Genomic DNA, 20,574 nt, shown 5'->3' with positions numbered 1-20,574 from the left:
TATTGTGAAGTTAAATTACGCCCCCATTACCTCTTCCGATGTTGAACGCAGTTTCAGTCCATATAAAATCTGTCCTTAGAGATAATTTTAGAATATTCACTTTCCGGCACTTAAAAGAACATTTTGTAATCCATTGTTTTGGTAACAGAGAATAAAAGATTGTGTTTTCTTCAAATATATTAAAATGAGAAGTGCAACATTACATTGCATGTAGATCTACTTTGTTTACCTTCTTTGAACTTTGATATTAAATAGAAATTGTTATATGTGTAATTTTAAGTCATATATAATTCCATATTTCAATAATTAGTACATATAAATCCTTTCCCTGCTGATGACTTTTCTGTATATAAGTAAGATATTAAGAATGTATTTTGTAGTGTAAAATCGGCTTTGTTTTACTGTGTGTCATTTGCATTATATTGCTGGTGTGGAGAATATTTACGATTATTATCCTTTTTTTTAACTCTTCTTCAGATTTTCTGATTTATTTTTTAATTCTTCCTATTTTTGACCAATATAACCTCCAATACACTAAAAACTCTTCCACTAAGATGTGCTTGTGTGATTTACTCAACCTTATTTTCAAGCGTTTTCATTTTATGCTTGATTTCCGGAGTGTATCGTCCATCGCCTTCGTGTATCGTGTTTCCTGCTCGCTACAGCAGCACATGTGCTTTACGGCTGGGGATTCGGGATGGCAATTGTCCTACAAGCAAGAGAGGCTGGGGACTCAGTTAATCGGGACGAAAGAATGAGTTTCTTAATGTGTGGTTCGCGCACTATTAACATGGTTTCTGTGTGTAATTTCGTTGGAATTGTATGCCACGTGTTTTTTCTAGCAGTTAAGTCGTATGTTAATAATGTATTATACTCCGCACGGCTCTACTTCTAAATTGACGTTTTGGCAGATTTTGGCTCCATCTGGTGATTATGCACTGAAGCATAGGCATCCAACCAATCCCAATCTGCCATTCATATCGATTTATATCAGCAGAGCACGATCTCGAAACCCAGTTGCCAACTCTAATATTTACATTCGCCACGTGGTTAACCTATCTCGCTCAGCGTGTATGGTATTTGGTATGCTTCGCGATCTTTTGCATTTTCCTTCAGTAATTAGTGTGTTTTTCATATTGCTGGAGGGTTCTAGTGACTGAGATCAGTGGAGTGTTCCCTTTGTAGGCCATAACCTCCTTTCTGTGCCAGCCATTAGCGTTGAGTGATGTTTTATTTCCTCATTCTCATTTATTCTTATTAATATATTCTCTTATTAGTGTCAGATGTTGTTAGTAAGTGTAGTTTTTGTGAATTTGTTTTCAATCCATATTCATTAGTTTTTCTGAGTACGGTATTACATTTTACAAGGGCTGTTTACCGCGGTCATATTGCATCAGCTGTTCTTGCGGGCGTAGCGCGCTGGCAACAGAGGAAAGGCGATGCTCATTTGTTTTGCGAAACTTCAATTTAGAAGTAAGGCCGTGCGGAGTATAGACATATCTGTTTTGTATGTGCTAGTTTTGCGTATTTCACAGCATTTTTGTTTATTACTCCATTATTTTAATGAGTTGAATGTATTTCAGGGAGTTGTGTCGGTGACATTTTCTGGTATTTTCTCTTCACGTTATGGCCAAAAGACATAACAAACGTTATCTCCAAGAGGCACCTGTAAAATTTAATTTTTGTCCATTTTACAGTCTAATAAAGGAAACTATTATGCGAATCACCTTGGGAGATAAATTTTATTTCGAGTTATTGAATTTTCGAGATATAGAGAATACCGTTTTTGAGCATATATAGCGCATAATTGAATCGTATATATCTACGGGCTTTTACTGAATACATTATGTTTAATGGTACCGGTACTTACAAAGAAACTCTATTTTATGACTTCACTTTAATTATTTAATTATAACCCTTATTATAGTAACTTTTCAGAAGACAGGATTGTTGTATACAAGGAATCGGTACACAGAAACACAACATAAATTTATTGCTTCAATAAGTTTTTTACACAATATGTACATAAATATAACTAAACTTGAAGCTGGATGAACTTGTACGCAATTAATGATATTACGGTAGACTGAGGGTCTGTTGAAATATATACTTTACACGTGAGAGTTCTATATACACGAATCTATCTTGTCGAGATAGTCTGTCAAATAAGAGAGAGTTCAAGATAGTCGAAAACTATCTGCCTTGTAGAATTACTAGTGTAACTTGCAATGAAAGTTCGTATTAACAGAATGCTAGTAATTGCTGTAGGCTTGTCAGGAGCTGACATAAATACTCACAATTAGTAGAATACTAATGTTGATGTCGAGCATAAGTGAGGACTGTGGGATGAGTAGAAAACTGACATCGGGGCTCGACGTGGTTATAGGAAGCGGGAGGTGAGGCAGTGCCTAGAGGTGAAACCTCACAACCAGAATTCAGTCCACCTGTTTGATACACATGTTTAAGAGGGATAGCCTCCGTGTTCGACTTTCAGTGTAATCTGGTGTTGGACACTGGGGAGTCCTGGGAAGTAGCGGAATGCTGCTCCTTTTATAGCGCTGGCGGACATCACAAGCAAGCGCACTGCAGTCACCTCGTAGAGTCTGGAAAGATCCGGGCTGCGGCGTGTTGTGGAGCTATCAGGCGCAGAGCTGAGATCGCAAAGGACACACAACAAGGATACAGTACATACAGCAGTGAAGTAAGAAACATGGCTCCATTAACACGTTTGGAAAAAATCCGTGAGTCTCTTCTGTTTGCTGCGGTTAATCTTTCCTCCCTTTACGTTGAAACTTTTCGTCAATACCACACAGCCGAGTTTCGTGAATGGAGCTTGTCATCCACGACTTCTGGGCTTGCTTTCGTACGTGACCGGTAATTAATTGATAATAAATACAAAGTATGTTACAAGTGTTATTATTTTTTTAATATCCGCCTATTCAATACAAAGAGCTTGATACTGCAATTTTAGCCAAGGACATTCTAATAATTTTTATGTTTGGACAGACACCTACATTGATATTCTCTTTTTATAACTTGTAAGAGCAATCAGGATCCTGATTTCTCACCATACAGGTTTGAGTTTGAGGCTGATGATGCCCTTAATATGGGCAAAACATGTCCCTTAACATTTTATAATAATATTTAATTTCTAAAAAATATCTCTCTGTATTGAATAGGTGGATATTAAAAAAATAACAACACTTGTAACATACTTTGTATTTACGTACATTTCAATACGGACCTAACATGAGAATTATAACGTGTAATTGACAGCCGAGAAACAGCAAGGATTTGCCGATCACGAGAAGTTTGAGTTTTTCGGTTCCCGTTATATTAGTTTCCAGCTTCACTGGAACTCTTTCTTTACGTGTTAACTGTTCCTCGCAAACCACAAATGCCGTATTGCGCAGTTAATGTTGTACAAAATTCGAATTGCAGAGTATTTTTTGCTTCGAGAAATTTGTATAACCGAGTTTTGATAATAGAGAAATAAGTACACGTGAAAAATAGGACAAACGGCCGGAAAATCACATTGTAACTGTAGGTATGCATGCCTTTTATCCTGTCCTTTTTTCACTTAGACTGTGGCGCAATGTATGTGATGAAATCCAAGAATTAAAAATCTTCCTATTTTTGGTTTCTAAAAGTTGGCAGCTATGCTTTTACCAAGTAAATGGAAAATAGGGGAAATTCCATTGTCAGTCGTGTGGAACATAGAGCTGGTAACTGGCTCCATAGTTATATAGAGATAATCATGGCTGTATTTGAAGGCTTTCTGCCATTCGACTGTCTGTAGTCTACTTTTTGAATATTAACCTGATACGTTTCTATGCTGGAGGAGAGAGTTCAAGAGCAGTACTAATGCGAAAGAAATGAAACTGCAAAGGGCCAGGAAAGACGAAAGTTGTGACAAAACTCTGAAAGGGACGAGCATGCCTGCTTGTGTGCCTCAGACTCTTGGGAACAGCTTGAGTGGTAAACAAAAATTTAATTGAGCATATTCTAACTGATTTTCCCATCTATGGCATGTACATTTTAGGAAACTATAAAATGTCCCAGTTTGGTTGGTACAGGTATGGAATTGTAAATCAACACAATTATGCCATAATAAACATATACTGGACCATAACACACTGTTTTAGTAATGTTATTATTGATTTTACATCCCACTAACTACTTTCATTGTTTTTGGAGACGCCGAGGTTTGTCCCACAGGAGTTCTTTTACGTGCCAGTAAATATAGTCAACGCAAACACATCTATAGACTGTATTGAACTGGTCAATGTATGCAGGAAGAAGTTACGTATACTCAGATTGCGTTACAGCCGACGACGAAATATACAGACACAAGGCCAATATATTTGAGCACCTTCAAATACCACCGGACTGAGTCAAGATCAAACCTGCCACGTTCGGCTCAGAAGGCCAGCGCTCTACTATCCGAGTTACTCACTTGTTTGTTTATCTAGCCTTCACTGGATGCACGGGGCATTTAAAGGCTAACATACCTTTGCACCAAACTGTTTTATGATTCCATATCTCTGTTAATTTCCAATGAATTTTGATTATATTGAAAATAGCTTTTCGGTACACCGTATGTGATGTGTTTAGTCTCGTCCTTGAAGTGGAGGATTTGCATAATGGTTACACTTAATCTAAGGATATGAATCAAATAAGGGAAGTGACAATGGTAGAGTTTTTCAAGAAGTAAGACGTAAAATTTAGTTTTTGTACTATTCCCATCAACATGAAGGCTAAGGTAACGTACATCTCGTCTTCATTGACTGGAATGAATTGCCTCACCCTAGATCGAAATGAAAATAGCATTCCTCGGGATTTATGTACCTCTAAGTGTAGTGATTTGTTTTCGTTATTCATTTGGACGAGTTCAAATGAAAAAAAAAGTTTGAAAGACTTTACTGGTTGGCCCGCATTTAGAGATAAACCTTACGGGTGAAAAGGCCTTGCTAATGTTTATTTCTTACATAATTATCCATGTCATCACAGTAAAAATTACACGCAGCACACCCGCATTTGGCCTAGCGCGAATAGTGTCCGAAACAACCGTCCCTTTTTGTATCATTTCAGCCTCATCAGGTCTAATTCGGCAATATCAACATTACTATCATCAGAATCATCCCTAAAATTATAGCTATTATACTCATAATCGCTTAGTCATTTAATTTGCCTTGAATAGTATCGCTAGAAAAATTACTCTTGTTTACAGACGCCATTGCAGGTAAAGTACACGAGCGAAGAGTCAGTGAATTTTACACATCTATAACAAGGTTAAACATTGTTGAGAATGGACCAATAGATCTATGAAGCTTTATCTAGATGGCTGTGAAGAGACCTCGGACATAGTTTGAAGGAAAAGCACGAGATATCACGACAATGCAGATGCTGCGCAGTGCGTGTCGACATGTCACTCCACAGCAGCAGGCGGTTACTGCGCGATGTGTGCTACAAGTCACTCTACGCTGTCGGGTTAACACATTGAGTCCAGCGCAGTCTTTACTCCTCAGTTCCAGGACTATATCAAATCATTTTGTACACTGTTTTGTGAGCATTTTCCGAAACATCTACCGTAAAACCTCGTTAATTCGAAGTTGTTGGGACGCAAAAATCGGACTAACAATTACATGATTTTGAATTAACCGCCAATACGTAATTCAGAAATATCAACTCTCGCGGCATCACAGTATATTCTAAGACCCGTCACTGCATGCAATTAACCTTGATTCACAGTTTAAACCTCTCAAATGCTATCGTAAAAAAACTATTTCCAAAATGTATCCCACAAAGTACACAATATTTAAATAATGCACTTGGATAACATAACCTCACGCAGTGAAATCAAAAGAAAAAAACCCGGTTCAAAGACAAGGAAAGATCTATACTGGCTCCACTGTACAAGTGCTTTATTCTTTGGATTACTGTACTGTATGCATTTTAGATGCCTTGTACTTTCACGGAAAGTGCCTGGCGCCCTTAAAACATCGTGGCTTTTCAAACTTTCCTATGACTGGGGTAGTAAGTTGCACACTTCCGTGTGCACTGCATTACAACACAGTACATTTCCCTGCTGGCAATTCTCTCCTTTGAAACCATAAGTCCGTTCATCCTCAGCATTTTAAAAAATGCAACAAACACTGCAGTTTCATCGGCATTGACAATATTGTTTGGTGCGTACGAATTGATTATATAAGCCATGCTTTTTCGCCAACTGTCGGCATTGTCTTGATTTATAAATTTCATTTTTGTTCCGTATTGATAGCCACCAAATATCATAAAAAGAAAGGAAGAAGGTTCCACATAACTGTCTGCATTGCCAGTGTTCACAAATTCTACCCCTCTGCACAATGCCTACTACGTGATATTGTGGCGTTCCTTAAAACGCCGAATACAAAATAATTACACTTCCACTCGAACTTGGCAGATATGAAACACTCTGTACACACACCGGAGTGGGTGAAAGTGCGGAAAGTTACCCCTGCACATTCCGGAAGTCGCATTCTTTAATGATGCTGAGAAATTTTGAAATTAAATTACTCTGTAAAATACTCGTTTTCAAAATGTAAAGGAGTTTCGAATTAAAAGTTTGAATTTCGGTAACGGGACCGACATTGTTCTTCGAATTACAAATTATCCATATTTCGAATTACACAATTTAAATACAGTCGAACCTGCCCTAATGGGCGCCCTTATATAGCGGACACCTCCCTATACGGACAATTTTCCTCGGAACCGATTTTATTTTACATAAGGCAAGTGCTAAATTCGCCTGATTTAAGCGGACATTTTCATTTGTCCCGTCCACTTCACATAAGCACACTTTACAAGTTGCAGGACAGTTTATAACGCCGGACCATGTGTCGTCCTTTCTTTTAAAAACATTCTTCAGACATAAGAAAATCCCCTTTGAATGTTTGTATTATTTCGAGCGCAAGGGGAGAGAAGGTACATAGGAATGCAGTTCTACCTAGTGGTGTACAGGCCTATTCCAAGAATTCTAATTGCCCAGAAATGCTGCCGGAGACTGCTGACTCACAAGTTACTTGGGGTTTTCTTCCCTTCTTGCATCATTCTATTCATAACTCGGATTGTCGCTGATAAGGTCGAGCTCAGGTAGTCAACTTGAGAAGGAAAAGACAGTACAGACGCTAATTAGTGAGACAGAAATACCATAGCATTTCAGTTGTCGAACATGAGTAACAAGAGATTAATCCACGAAGCTGTAATGTTTGTAAATGATGTAAAATCACTTACAATAACTCTCTATGAAATACTAACACAGAAATGACTTAGAATAATAAAAAATAAAGATATGTATGCTTATATTTAAGGTGGGTGTTCTTTGCCGTTAAAATGTTCTATTATTTTTACAAACTTGTTTTAGCGGACACCTCTCGTAACGGACATTCTTCCTTGGAACCGTCGGTGTCCACAGTAGGGAGGTTCGACTGTAACATGCAAAACCGTACCTCCTGTTTCCGGGAACGAAAGCTGCTTCGAATTAGATGATATTTTGAATTAACTGATTTCAAAGTATCGAGGTTTTACTGTATTCTCCCTAGTTCAGAAAGCAGAAGAAAAAAAAGCAGAGAGGATTGTTTCTCTGACTATGTCTCTCCTCATAATCTGCAAACCTTTGGGCTGAGTAGTGGTAGTTCGGTAGGCCAAAGTCCTCTTGGGGCTCATAGGACATGGGGGTTCATTTTCTGAAAGAAAGAGTTCCAAGGCTGCTTTAGAAGGTAAGACTTACAATATTTATATATTGTAAATTAGTTTGAAATATATTAAATTATGGTAAGAAAAAGATTATGCTTATTATGCATAATCAAAATTATTGATAGTCTGTAATGAACGTATGTTTTCGTGGCTCATAGTATTAACGTAAATAAATAAATACTGGATTAAATATAGTGGCTTTAATCCAGTATTTATTTACGTATTTGATAGCCTATTTGGCAAACGGTTTCATTTTCAGTTCGAACTACTCGTAGCATATACTTGAAAAATAGGCAAATAAATTTAGGCCACATGGATAATAGTTTCTTCAACTTCCATTAAGATGGCATGAGGAGATCTTGCCATGCTGTACTGCGTTTCTTGTAATTCCTAATGAATCTCAAAACTAGTCTTTAGACGCACCAGATCAACAGCATGAAAAAGTGAACATATCCGTGGTAACCCAAACCTGAGTTCTGGTCGTACTTACAATTTTAAAACACAGGAAACATATGCAAGCCATGGTATGGTGAGAGATTTACGCAGCCAGAGTAGAGATAGGGCATGGTCATTTGTGTGTTGATACACAAAACAGAACAGCAGCTTGCAAACTCATGTTTTGATGAGTGCTAGCTTGCTGACTAATAAGCTTTGCAATTTAAGAACCTTGTATGTATGTTCGGTATTGACTGTATGTTACACTACTATTAAAAGGTTCCGCCTTAGTCAAAACACAGAATGTCTTAAAGAAGCTTTAAGAACTAAATCAAAAAGGGTATATAAGTTCTTCAACCTAAAAAAACAAATTCAAAATGGTTGTTCAAGAGACAAAAAGTAGAAGTAACATTATCAGGCTTGAAAGAACAGGAAGCTTAAAAAACAGTGTGCAAAAAAAAATTGTTTTTAAGGCTGGAAAAGGCCTAAAAGGGCTGGAAAATGTACCTTTTTGTTCAAGTTTCTTCAAGGCATGCTGTGTATTGACTAAGGTGGAGCCTTTTAACAGTCTGTTATCTTGTAACTAACAAACAAGACCAGGATAGGTGCAGGCACACCTTCCATTCTTTCAATTCAGCAAATGGCCGTCTTGTCACCAATAGGAAAAGACATGGAGCAGCTAGTTCTTAGTTCAGATGCTCTTGCTGTATCCCTCGAAATAAATACATGCCTTTAAGAAGAGCAATATATTCTCTTTTGGCGACAACACACCAGAGATAAAAATCAATATTTTGGTAATTTTGGAGAAATTTTTTTGACTGAAATTGAAAGGATCAAGTTTCTTTTTGTCACAAATTCAAGCTATTTATCACTGTAATATTGCTTTGATTGCCAATTCTAATTTTACATTTAACTCCCATTTTTCTCCCATAATATTCTGCCATATGTAACAAATTTTGTATGGTATATGTATCACAGCTATATTAAAAAACCTGCATTTGGAATTTTTGACTGCAGAATTTTCTCAAGCAGTAGGGATTTTAAGTCCAAAATTTTAGAACGTAAAAATTACACAAACTTTGGTACTGAAAAATCGACACATAGTGCTTTTAAAAGAAGTATTATCTACCTAAATATGAATTTACATTAACATGTTGATTACATTTCATGAAAAAAAAATGGAATTAAGGCTTTCAAAAGAATTAATTATTTTGGAAAAACTATTAATCTATATATTAAAAAAATTGATCAAAACTAAAGTCAGTCAGTACGGTCATTCTATCCGGTCGATTTCCTTCAATTTTTTTTTTAAACTGAAAGGTATTCATGCACAGATTTGTCATCGGGCACTATAAATCACTTAACTTTCGCCTTCCTCAAATTATTTGATTTTTCCAATTTTTTGGCTCTAATTTAGGTACGGAGTTTGTTTTGACCTAAGAACACTCAGTGAATCAAGACTTTTCATTTCAGCTCTAAACTATTCAAATTGGTTGATTCTGAGGAAAGTTATGAGTGCACAATCAATTTGACGTCCCGTTTCTTCAACATTTTTTTTTCTCATTGAAGCAATTAAATCTTTCATTCTAATTGAGGTACGCAGTTCATTTTGCTCTAAAAACACTCAGTGGATCAAGCGCTTTCTTTTGAGGTGATAACTACTTAAATTGCTAGATTCTGAGAAAAGTTAAGAGGACATTCGTCTCCATGACGATCTTTGAAGGACTTTTTAATAGTTCGGCGCGTAGTGTTGTTCCAAGGAACGTTTAATTCAATTTCTTTGTGTAATGTATTTTCAAGTGTTTTCTTGACACAATATTACCGCAGCAGATCATGTGCTTTATTTCATTAAGTCGGAACTTCGCAAATACATCCGTGAGGATAGTAACGAACAACACCATATATTGTACATTGCGGGCGGAGCCAGCAGGAAACTGCAAGTTGTATATAAAAGAAATGTTTGTGATATTTCTACTTTTGTGTAGGTGACATTCCCACAGTTTCGCGAAAATCTATGCATTAGGTAAAAGTATCTTTTTATCTCCACAGTGTCTCCTTAATTCATGCTCATCACGGAGGATTATTAGGTGTTCAGAAAATTGGCTTGGCATATGCCACTTTTTTTTTTTTACACACACAATGTGCTGACAAGAAAATGTGAGCTCGGGTTCAATTCTACATAGGTATTTAGATAGATACTTGTTGGATTCTATTTTGAGAAAGAAATGGCCATTGTTTAATCAAATAATCTTAAGTTTGGTTACTTTGTTCCACTTATCTTGGCAATTTTTTGCATTGTATTTTTAGGCTTCCATGTCCTTTCGAGCTTGATAATATTACTTCTGTTATTGATTTATTTAAGAACCATTTTATTCTTTCATTAATGAGAATGAGTGACATGTATAAGAGCATAGTTTTATTTCAGTAATAACACATCTTTAAATCTTAATCACATTTTTGTGACCTGTACAGTTGTATTCCCTTCCACATAGTTGTTTGCAATTTATTGCTCTTATTTTACTCTCATATTTTGCTGAAAACCGAATGAAAAGTACTTTTCAAAAGATTTGATTGGAGTTTATAGATTTTGGTATGTCAAAAAAAAAGTCTTTTGTTCAAGAATAACTTGTTTGTGTTTCCTTTTATGTTGTATTCTTTTCAGCCCTGTATGTTTATACTATATTTGATTTAGAGGTAATGTAGCCCATTCGGTGTTGCTGATGCCATTGCGCTTTGGGTACACAAAATTTGAGCTGGCGGGATTTATTCAGACATTCTGTGTTAAAGGCCACCCATCAGTTGCACCTTCATTTCAACATAGTTACATTTTTGTATAGACTTGCTCTTATTTTAACACTTCACACTGCCCTTCTTGTTCGCTTATGTTTCTACAGAAAATGGCATGGTTGAAACTCCAGTATGATGAACTGTGACATGGGTGTTTACTATCCATCCACAAAAGCTATTTTCCTCCAACATTAAATTTCCAATTTTACATTTCTAGCTGCAGGCATATTTGTATGTGGTGTTGGCCTGTTCCTTTGTTCTTGTGCTTCATTTTCTAAATATATGAGCAATATTAACTGAGTAAATGCTCGGGTAGGACAGCTAACTGGAGTATAATGTATGTGTCTGCAAAACAGATTGAAAGCAGCGACTTACGGTGTAAGCATGTAAGGTAAGGCCCTGTTCACAACGCGAACTTAACTGTAAACTTGACGTAACGTAACCATAAAATTAACGTAAAATTTGTGGTATTCACAATGGAGGAACATACAGTATGCATCAGCCAATCAAAACACTGCCATGTTATTTAGCTTGGAAATAGTTTTAGGCTGTCCTGCAGTTTTATATTTTAATACCCCGATTGAGTCATTGTGGTAGCGGAATTTATATTACTTCAAACATCTTTTGCTTTACTCCTGGGAACTACTGTACATACCTGAAAAGGCGAAGTAAACAACGGTGCATCAAACTGGCTCGTTCCTTGAATCAGAGAAGGTTCTCTCAGGGCTATTTCAGTGATATCACTCACTCACACGGTAGGTTTCTGAGGGACATGAAGTTCCCATGCCGATCTCGCAATCCTTTTCCATTCTTTTCGGTCTTCAACCTGCTCTTCCCAGTTATCAGTTTGGCGGGTCCGGTATACCTTGTTGATCTCGTTCTAGGTGCTTTGGAGTCTTCCTGAAGGTCTTTCCCGATTAACACTATGCGCCCGCCGGTAGTAATATTACTACCAGGCGGCGTGCGCCTGAGTGCCGCTGTTAGTAATACTACTACCACGATCTTTGAAATTCAGCCACTCGAAAGCTATTCACGTTATCGAATTAGTTTTTGCTTTGACGTGTTGTCGATTTCCTTTACTATTGTTACGTGGTGGTGTCGATCAATAGTGATTAGTGGTTCAACTTAGGGACGTGCGTGTGTTCTAATGATAGATTGTATTGACTTTACAGATTTAGAATGAAAGTGTAGTGAGGCAACAGTCTGCAATCATCTCTCAAGTAGTCGATTTATACTGTATAATTACGACCATCTGTGGGACTGTCAGACTAAAGCAAATCAGAAGGAATGCCAGAATCAGAGTTCGCAAAAAAACTGAAAAAGGGCGAAAAAAGTCATTGCAGAAAGAACACCTTCTTGCAATGAAGTGCAGAGATGTTCGAGACGTGTATATTCTGAGCACTGCAGATGATGACACGATTGAAGTACCTGCAGCAAGAGGGAGCCACGAGAAATCCAAACCATCAGCAGTAGTAGACTATAACAAATTAAATATTGGTGTTGATAAGTCCGACCAATTGTTGGCATATTATGCATTCACAAGGAAATCGATCAAGTGGTGGAAAAAAATATTCTTCTCTCTGTTTGATTTTGCCATAGTGAATGCCTGTGTACTGTACCATAAGGCTTCTTCACAAAAACTTACCCTTTCGAAATTTTGTGAACGTTTAGCGGATGATTTGGTGAGTAGTGTTGGGGCCGAAATTACTGAAGAATCACCAGCATCAAGGCTAGTAGGTAGAGATCATTTTCCAGACAGAATACCTGCACAAGGCGCAAAGAAGGAAGGACACGCGCAGCATACGTGCAAGGTTTGCTACGACAAGTCCAAACATAACACCGGTCGTGCTGTGAAGAAAATGACAACCATATATTGTTGTAAACGTGACGTAGGTCTTTGCATAGGAGAATGTTTTGAGTGTTACCATACCAAAGCTAAGTATTGAAAATAACAATGTGCTATTGTTATTCAGTGACTAAAAACTATCGAACTTTTCTAGTGAATTAGAAATTCAAGTGCGTGAACACGGTTATCAGAATGGACCAATATTGTAGCCTAAGTTTCGTTCCAATGCTGAAGGTAAGCATTTTTTAAATTTGATTTCGTGGGATAGCCCACTCTTTGTACAATACGTATATAAAGTTGTTAATTTATAATGCGAAAACTGACAGAACTGTGATTTTTTTCTGAGAGTCTTAAATTACGCCGGCACAGGGTAGGGACGCCATCTTGAAACGTCCGGGCTCATAGTGTTAAGGGATTCCTTGTATAGATCTACTGGTGTTCTGTTATCCTGCATTCTCTGTACATGTACAGCCCAGCGCAGTCTGTTGGATTTTATCACCCATTATAGTGTGTTGTTGAGAGAGGGTGTCTCATAATTAGATCTTTTCTGCCATCTTTGAGAGGTAGGATTGAACCATGAGCCAAATATTTTTCTATAAAGTTTATTGTCAAAGACTTGCAACTGCTGTTGCTCTTTCTTGGTTATACTCCGTCTCGGAACCATACAGAAGTAGTGGTCAAATGATTGTATTGCAGAAAATAATTTTTGCATTCCTTGTTAAAAATTTGGAGCCTAATGTAGGGTTCATAGAGTAAAATGCATTACTTGCATTCCTATCTCTAGCTTGGTGTTCCTGTTGCCTTCGGTTTAGCTCATCGATTAATACACCCAGGAATTTAAACTCCTCTACTCTTTTAAATATCATACCTGCCAGCCCTTCCGATTCACCCGGAAACTTCCCGTTTGATAGATGTTGATTCCCATAGGGAACCTGAAATACTTATATAATTGGTCCGCTATATCATCCATATAATCTGAGGGCCAAGCAGGCATCAATTTCTGAAAATGAGACGAAGTCTCTCATAGTGCATTGGCACTGCTGGTGGCTCCAAGTATCCTACGCGGTGATCTCCACGGTATGCACTAGCCATGCTTCTCAGTAGGTATGCTATTTGCCAAGTGATGCGCCCAACTTAACACACTGGGATGAAACGCTGGCAACCAGGAATTAGTTAGCTGGAAAATTTATAATGTCCAATAACTTTCCATTTTTTAACTCTTCCGATTTTCCGATTTATTTTTACTTCCTGTTTTTGACCATTATAACCTCCAGTACGGTCAATACTATTCCGCTAGGATAATTATGTGCTTGTGTCATTTTTAAGCGTACTTATTTGATGCTTTATTTGGTGATTGTACCGTGTTTCCCGCACACTACAGCCACGTGTGTGCTTTACAGCTGGGAATTCTGGACGGAAATTGTCCTACAAGCGAGACAGGCTAGCGTGCACTAGTGACTCCACTAATCGGGACGAAAGAATGAGTTACTTTGTTAGTGTGTGGTTCGCGCGCTGTTAACATTGTTTCTCTGTGCTAAGTTTCGTTGCAGTTGTAGTCCAAGTGTTTTTTCTTGCGGTTCTGTGCTTTTCCACCCTGTCAAAGTCGTATGTTAATGTTTGAGACATACTGATCTGTTTTGTATGTGGTAGTTTTGCATATTTCACTGCATTTGAGTTCATTCTTAATTCATAATTTTAATGACTTGAATGTATTTCCGACAGTTGTCTGACAGTTTCTGGTATTCTCTCTACAACAGGGCCTCTCAGGGTGCATGCACTGTGCACGGTGCAAAAGACTACTTGGCTTGGTTGACCAGAGTGCAGACCCCCCACTCCTCGATTTGGAGCAATAGCACTTACTCTCTCTTTCCTCACGCCTCTCTCGCTAGCTCCGCCTGTCTCCCTCTGCCCCACTTGCGCCGTAGCGCTCCAAATCCGGGCTGAGTAGAGCCAAGTAGCCTAGTGACGAAGAGTTGATCCGAGCCATGCCGAGCGGCACCGTTGCACAGTGCACGGAGCTCTTGCGCCTCGCTCTGCACGCGTGAGATTTTGGGCGTTTGAGAGGCCCTGCTCTACAATATAGCCAGAAACCTATGAAATTGAATTTCCTTTCATTTTACAGTCAGATAAAAGAAACTGTTAAGGATTTTTCTTCCGTGATCGTTACGTTTTCTTGTAACCATTTTTGTGTTTTCTAAGTTTAAGATTTTAAATTTAATGGTCAATTTGTATTGTAACTAAATATGTATGCCCTGTATCTTGTCTCTTTTTTACCAAGGTGTGGTGCAATATACGTGATCAAATCCAGGAATTAAAATACCTTCCTATTTTTGATTTCTAAAAGTTGGCAGGTATGAAATATGTATTTCCCAATCTTCAAAGGCAATCTGTCAACGTCCTCATGATTCGGTCTCTGTACAACCAGGTAATGTCATTTTATCATTTACCTGTAAGCCAATTTTTGCTGCCATTTCCTCTAGTTCCACAAATAACTGCCTAATTTCTAATTCATTGCGGCCAATAAGAAAAATATCATCCGCATATGCAAGGACTTTATGTTGTCTCCCCAATATGATGCCAGCTAATTTCCCGATAATCTTGTCCAGTACATTGTTGAATAGAAGAGGAGATAGTGTACCTCCTTTTCTCAGACCGGTTTTATACTGGAAGGAACTTGATTTTCAGCCCTTGAGCAAAACACAGCTAACATTACCATCCATACACAGATTGCACATGTTAATTAATTTTATGGGAAAGCCAAACTCCAACATGATGTTCCACAGCCATTCTCTATCGATTGAATCATATCCCTTGAAGAAATCTGTAGAGTGTGTTCCACACCTTATCATTAATAGTCTTAATTCCAAAATAAATGTGTTTTCTGTAGTGGATCTGCAAGAAATGATCGTTATCAGTTCGTTTTGTACATTTGGATGAAACCTGAATTATTTGACTATCTTATGATACGTCTCCTTTTCTAATAAAAGGAAGTGTAAGGTCTCCTTTGCTGTCATCTATGCACCTAGCTATCACACTGTTGAGACGTTTTGGTACAGTATTGATTTTGTAAACTAGCATAATGGTAAGAAATACAGACACTATTCTATGACAGGGATTGTCACTCGCCCGGTCGCCAGCACTGCGAGCTTGTCTCCCGCCATTTTCCACCAGATTTTGTTGCTGCAGCATATTTCTACGTATTCTCTTCCGGTACAGCGTCTTTGTAATTCTTTTTCCTTTTATCGTACAAACAAGGATTGTTTTGAAGGAGAATAAGTGTTTTATCGAAGAAGTCATTATGTCACGCACAAAAAAAAAGTTGCGTCTCCTCTGCTTTGCTGAATCTTACGATTAACGTAAAATTAATCGCAAGAGCTTGGAGGTTGCAATCCCTTAATTTTACAGACTCTCAGTTAAGTTTACGTCGGCACATTGTGAATGGTTCCATCAGATAACATGGCCGCTAACTTCTAAGTTTACGTTAAGTTTACATTGTGAATAGGGCTTTAGAGTACACATAAAAGAAACCTATGGCTCAAACTTTTTTTATTTGCCTGTGGAGGGTAGAATAAGAAATAAGAATGATGGTAATTAATTATAAACAATTAGATGCTGCTTGAGTTAAAGGGAGGGAAGAAAATTGCGAGACAAGAGAAATGGTAAGAGGTGCAATTTTCTATGTCTATTCTGTATCTCTGCGCAATATGTGTAAGGATGGGGGTAAAGGACTTAAACCATGAAACATTCATCAAATCTGGTAGCCACTGCATAACCTGGATCTTAGTATCCCCCTTCATAGTTGCCTCCATCAAACATTTGATTGTTTCACTTTTAAAATCATTTAACATTCACCTCATACTTGCCGTTCGAGATTCCAGAGTTAGAGATTAACTGATGCTTGATTTTAGGGGAGCACCTGGCCTTGACATAACTGCTCCTTAAGCTCCCGCCGTGGATCTCAAGATCGCTGGTTCAAACCCTACAGAGGTAGACTGTACATTCAGCACTCCCATGTGTGCGTGTAAAAGAACTCTCTAAACACATTTAGTGTTTAACTGTAAGTGATCGGGCGCAACAGTGTTCACCCGACATAATTAATTTGGGGGAAAAACACAGCTGTAAATTGCCGAAGAGAGTACGGAACAATCAAAATTGATGCATAGGCGGCCTAGCACCAAAATGCCCGCACACGGTAGCTTAGTCAAGATGATGATTATTATTACCACCCCTCCCTTTTTCTGTTCGTTTCTGATTTTTCTCCCCCACACCTCCATTATTTAACTCACAGCAGTGTCTATTTGTCAACAGTCATCACCATTCTTATTCTATCCTCCATCGACAAAGGCTGCATCTGAAAGATTGGAGCCATGCATTTCTTTTGTGTGTACTTTATCCTCTTGTTGCTGCTCTGTTTGTTTCGATGCACATATTTTTAACTTGGTAAAAGGAACAGAGTTACCACAAACAGGAATCACCACAGTTCTATTGTCAAGGGGACTTGTGCGTGAACATCATAGAAAATGCTCCAATATTTGCTTATGTTCATGCCACTCCTGCTACTGAAGTTTAGAATGCACGAGGTTATAATTATGATTATTTCACAATATGTGTAGAAGTATTTTTAACCCATATAAATTGTGCCTTTGCAAAAATTAATATTAGAGATTTTTTAATGAGTTTCTGTAACATTTAGTCAATTTTGTCACTTTATCGGTTGGTGCATGTATCTCGGAAACCAACTTTACTGGAATTTACTTTTCCATAGATGTTCACCATAATCTGGTCTTTATTGCATTATTGCTTTATTGCATTTCTAGTATGAGAATTCTACAGTATGAATTGTTATATTTACAAACAAAAAAATATTGAACATTTTCAGTGGTTGGTTCTAACTAAATGTGGGAAGTATTTCACCTGGATCCCTAAAATTGGTCTACACTAATACCGAGCTCGATAGCTGCAGTCTTAAGTGCAGCCTGTATCCAGTATTCGGGATATTGTGGATTCGAACCCCATTGTCGACAGTCCTGAAGATGGTTTTCCATGGTTTCCCATTTTCACACCAGGCAAATGCTGGGACTTCCTTCCCACTCCTCATCCTTTCCTATCCCATCGTCACCATAAGACCTATCTGTGTCGGTTTGACGTAAAGCCAATTGTTGTATTGTTGTTGGTCTCCACTAATCTTATATCTGCCTAAGAGTTTTGTACAGTAGAATTCCATTAGTCCGGCCTCCAACGGTCCGGAACGCCCGATGGTCCGGCACCATTCCAGGATTTTTTAAATGTTATTATCTCTTAATGATCTCTCGCGAACACTTCGATGCATTATTTGTCGGAACCAATCAAAGTGTATTTTTTATTATTTCACAGTTAATAGTGCAAATGTATCTGATACAATCCATTTGTTATGCAATAACTTACTTAAATATCTCTACAGTATCTCTGGAAATATTCAATCTCTGGAAATATTCAGCCTAGAAGGCTGTGTGCTATACTGAGTACTGGAAAGCCAACCATATGATAAAAAGACAGATTTCAAAAATTGAAGCAGAGAGAAGGAAAAGAGAAGTTGTAGATGGAGAGACTCTAAATATCAAACACGACTTGCAGATAAAAACATCGATAAACTCCAGCATTATTATGGAATGGCAATAAGAAACAACACGTTTTAAAAGAGGAATGTGTTATTAAACTAATGATTCTGCTGATCAACATTTTACGAGGATGGTTTGAAAAGTTCTCGGAATCACCGCTGGATGTCAGTGCTAGAGCAACGAGGTTCCCGCGCAATAATCACATATCCTTTGTGAGTGAATATGTGGCGTGTCAGTGCTCTAGCTGCAGGAGTGTGGTAGTGACGACTCTTTGTTGTTCCCGCGTAGTGATTTGTGACAATGGAAAACGCTGAGATTCGAGCAGTGATTAAATACTTTGTAAAGAAAGGTATGAAAGCAAAGGAAACTCATGCCGACTTTCAGAACACACTGGGGGACTCTACTCTTTCATTTTCAGCTGCTGCCAAGTGGACCAGCGAGTTTAAATTTGGTCGGGAGAGCTTGGATGATGATCCGCGTAGTGGACGGCCATAGTGTGTTACGACCCCAGAATTTATCGCAAAAGTGCATAAAATGGTCATGGAGGATCGTCGACTGAAAGTGCGGTAGATTGCTGAAGCTGTAGGGATGTCTTCTGAACGGGTATATTATATTTTAACCGAAGAATTGGGTATGAAAAAATTATCCGCAAGATGGGCTCTTGACATTGGACAATAAACGCACCAGATTGGGAATGTCCGAACAAAGTCTGGCCCGTTTTCAGTGCAACCAACAAGATTTTTTGTGCCGGTTTGTGACTACAGATGAAACTTCGGTTCACCCAGAGACAAAACAACAGTCAAAGCAGTGTGAACATGCTGATTCACCACCACCAAAGAAAGCAAAGGCAGTGCGTACGGCCAGAAAGGTCATGGCCTCAGTTTTCTGGGATGCAAAAGGTATTCTGCTGATAGATTATCTTCCTACTGGCCAAACAATTACGGGGCAATACTATGCAAACCTCCTAGACCAACTACAGGAAAAGATACGTAAAACATTGCCTGGTTTAACAAGGAAAAAGGTCATCTTTCATCAGGACAATGCTCCGCCGCACACAAGTGTTATTCCCATGGCAAAACTTCATGAACTGGGGTACGAATTGTTGCCACATCCACCTTATTCACCTGATTTGGCACCATCAGACTTTCATCTATTCCCCAAGCTGAAAATTTTCCTCGGTGGACGGAGATTTTCTACAAGGGAAGAACTGGCAGCCGAATTGGAGAGGTATTTTGCAGGCCTGGAGGAATCTCATTTTCGAGATGGGATCAAGGCATTGGAACATCGCTGGACCAAATGCATTAGTCTACAGGGAGACTATGTTGAAAAATAAAAGCAGTTCCACCGAGGTAAGATACTTAATTCTAGTACATTCCGAGAATTTTTCAAACCACCTACGTACTGCAAAACGCTGTGTTACAGCTGTACGCCTTAACCTAAGTCGTATTAAGAGGTACCGCCCGATAGTCCGGCCTTTTCGGTATGTGCCGGACTATCGGACTTCTACTGTACAAAATTTCAGCTCTATCTTAGTTTCTGAGATAGTGAAATTACCATAATAATTATAAACTTCAGTAGCAGGAGCACCATGAATATATGCAAAAAATATTAAGTACACTTCTAACCATGAGGAAAGACTATACTTACAATAAAATAGACAATCTTCATAAAGTGTACTCTTCATACATTCTTCCTTTGGTGTAGGATCAAACCTATTTGGATTTATGGGGTAAATATAGTTCACAGGGAATCTTGGTGTCAAACATATGCACGCATTGTCAAGGTGGAGGTTTTTCAAGTATGTTGCATTGGGTTGCAAGATAACCTTTTTGAAGTTAAAACTTTTGATATTTTTCAAAGTTGTGAATGGTAGAAGCTGTTCAGATTTTTTTTTTGTGTGTGTGTGTGTGTGTGTGTGTGTGTGTGTGTGTGTGTGTGTGTGTGTGTGTGTGTGTGTGTGTGTGTGTGTGTGTGTGTGTGTGTGCGCGCGCACGCCCTTTTTTTTTTTTTTTTTTTTTTTTTTTAAATTTTTGCAAAATGTGGCAATTATGTTTCGTTGTGAAACAAAGACTGACCCTGTAATCAGCACCTGTATTCTATATCTACGTTTGGTCTGTGCCTGGGTAAGTATGGCCTCTTTTTTTATTACTTGACTCATTGCCTTGCATTGTTTAC

The 20,574-nt window shown here is 38.2% G+C and overlaps 1 protein-coding gene across 10 annotated transcripts in view; it reads left to right on the top strand.

The window, feature by feature from the left end:
- The window catches only part of tyf (twenty-four), a 486,874-nt gene that overhangs the window by 386,950 nt on the left and 79,350 nt on the right, over positions 1–20,574 (top strand). The gene's annotated exons all lie outside the window — the stretch shown is intronic.

This window comes from Anabrus simplex, chromosome X (assembly GCF_040414725.1).
Source record: "Anabrus simplex isolate iqAnaSimp1 chromosome X, ASM4041472v1, whole genome shotgun sequence".
Lineage (NCBI taxonomy): Eukaryota > Metazoa > Arthropoda > Insecta > Orthoptera > Tettigoniidae > Anabrus > Anabrus simplex.
The sequence above is the reverse complement of the archived record's forward strand: the minus strand, read 5'-3'. Positions and strand labels throughout refer to the sequence as shown.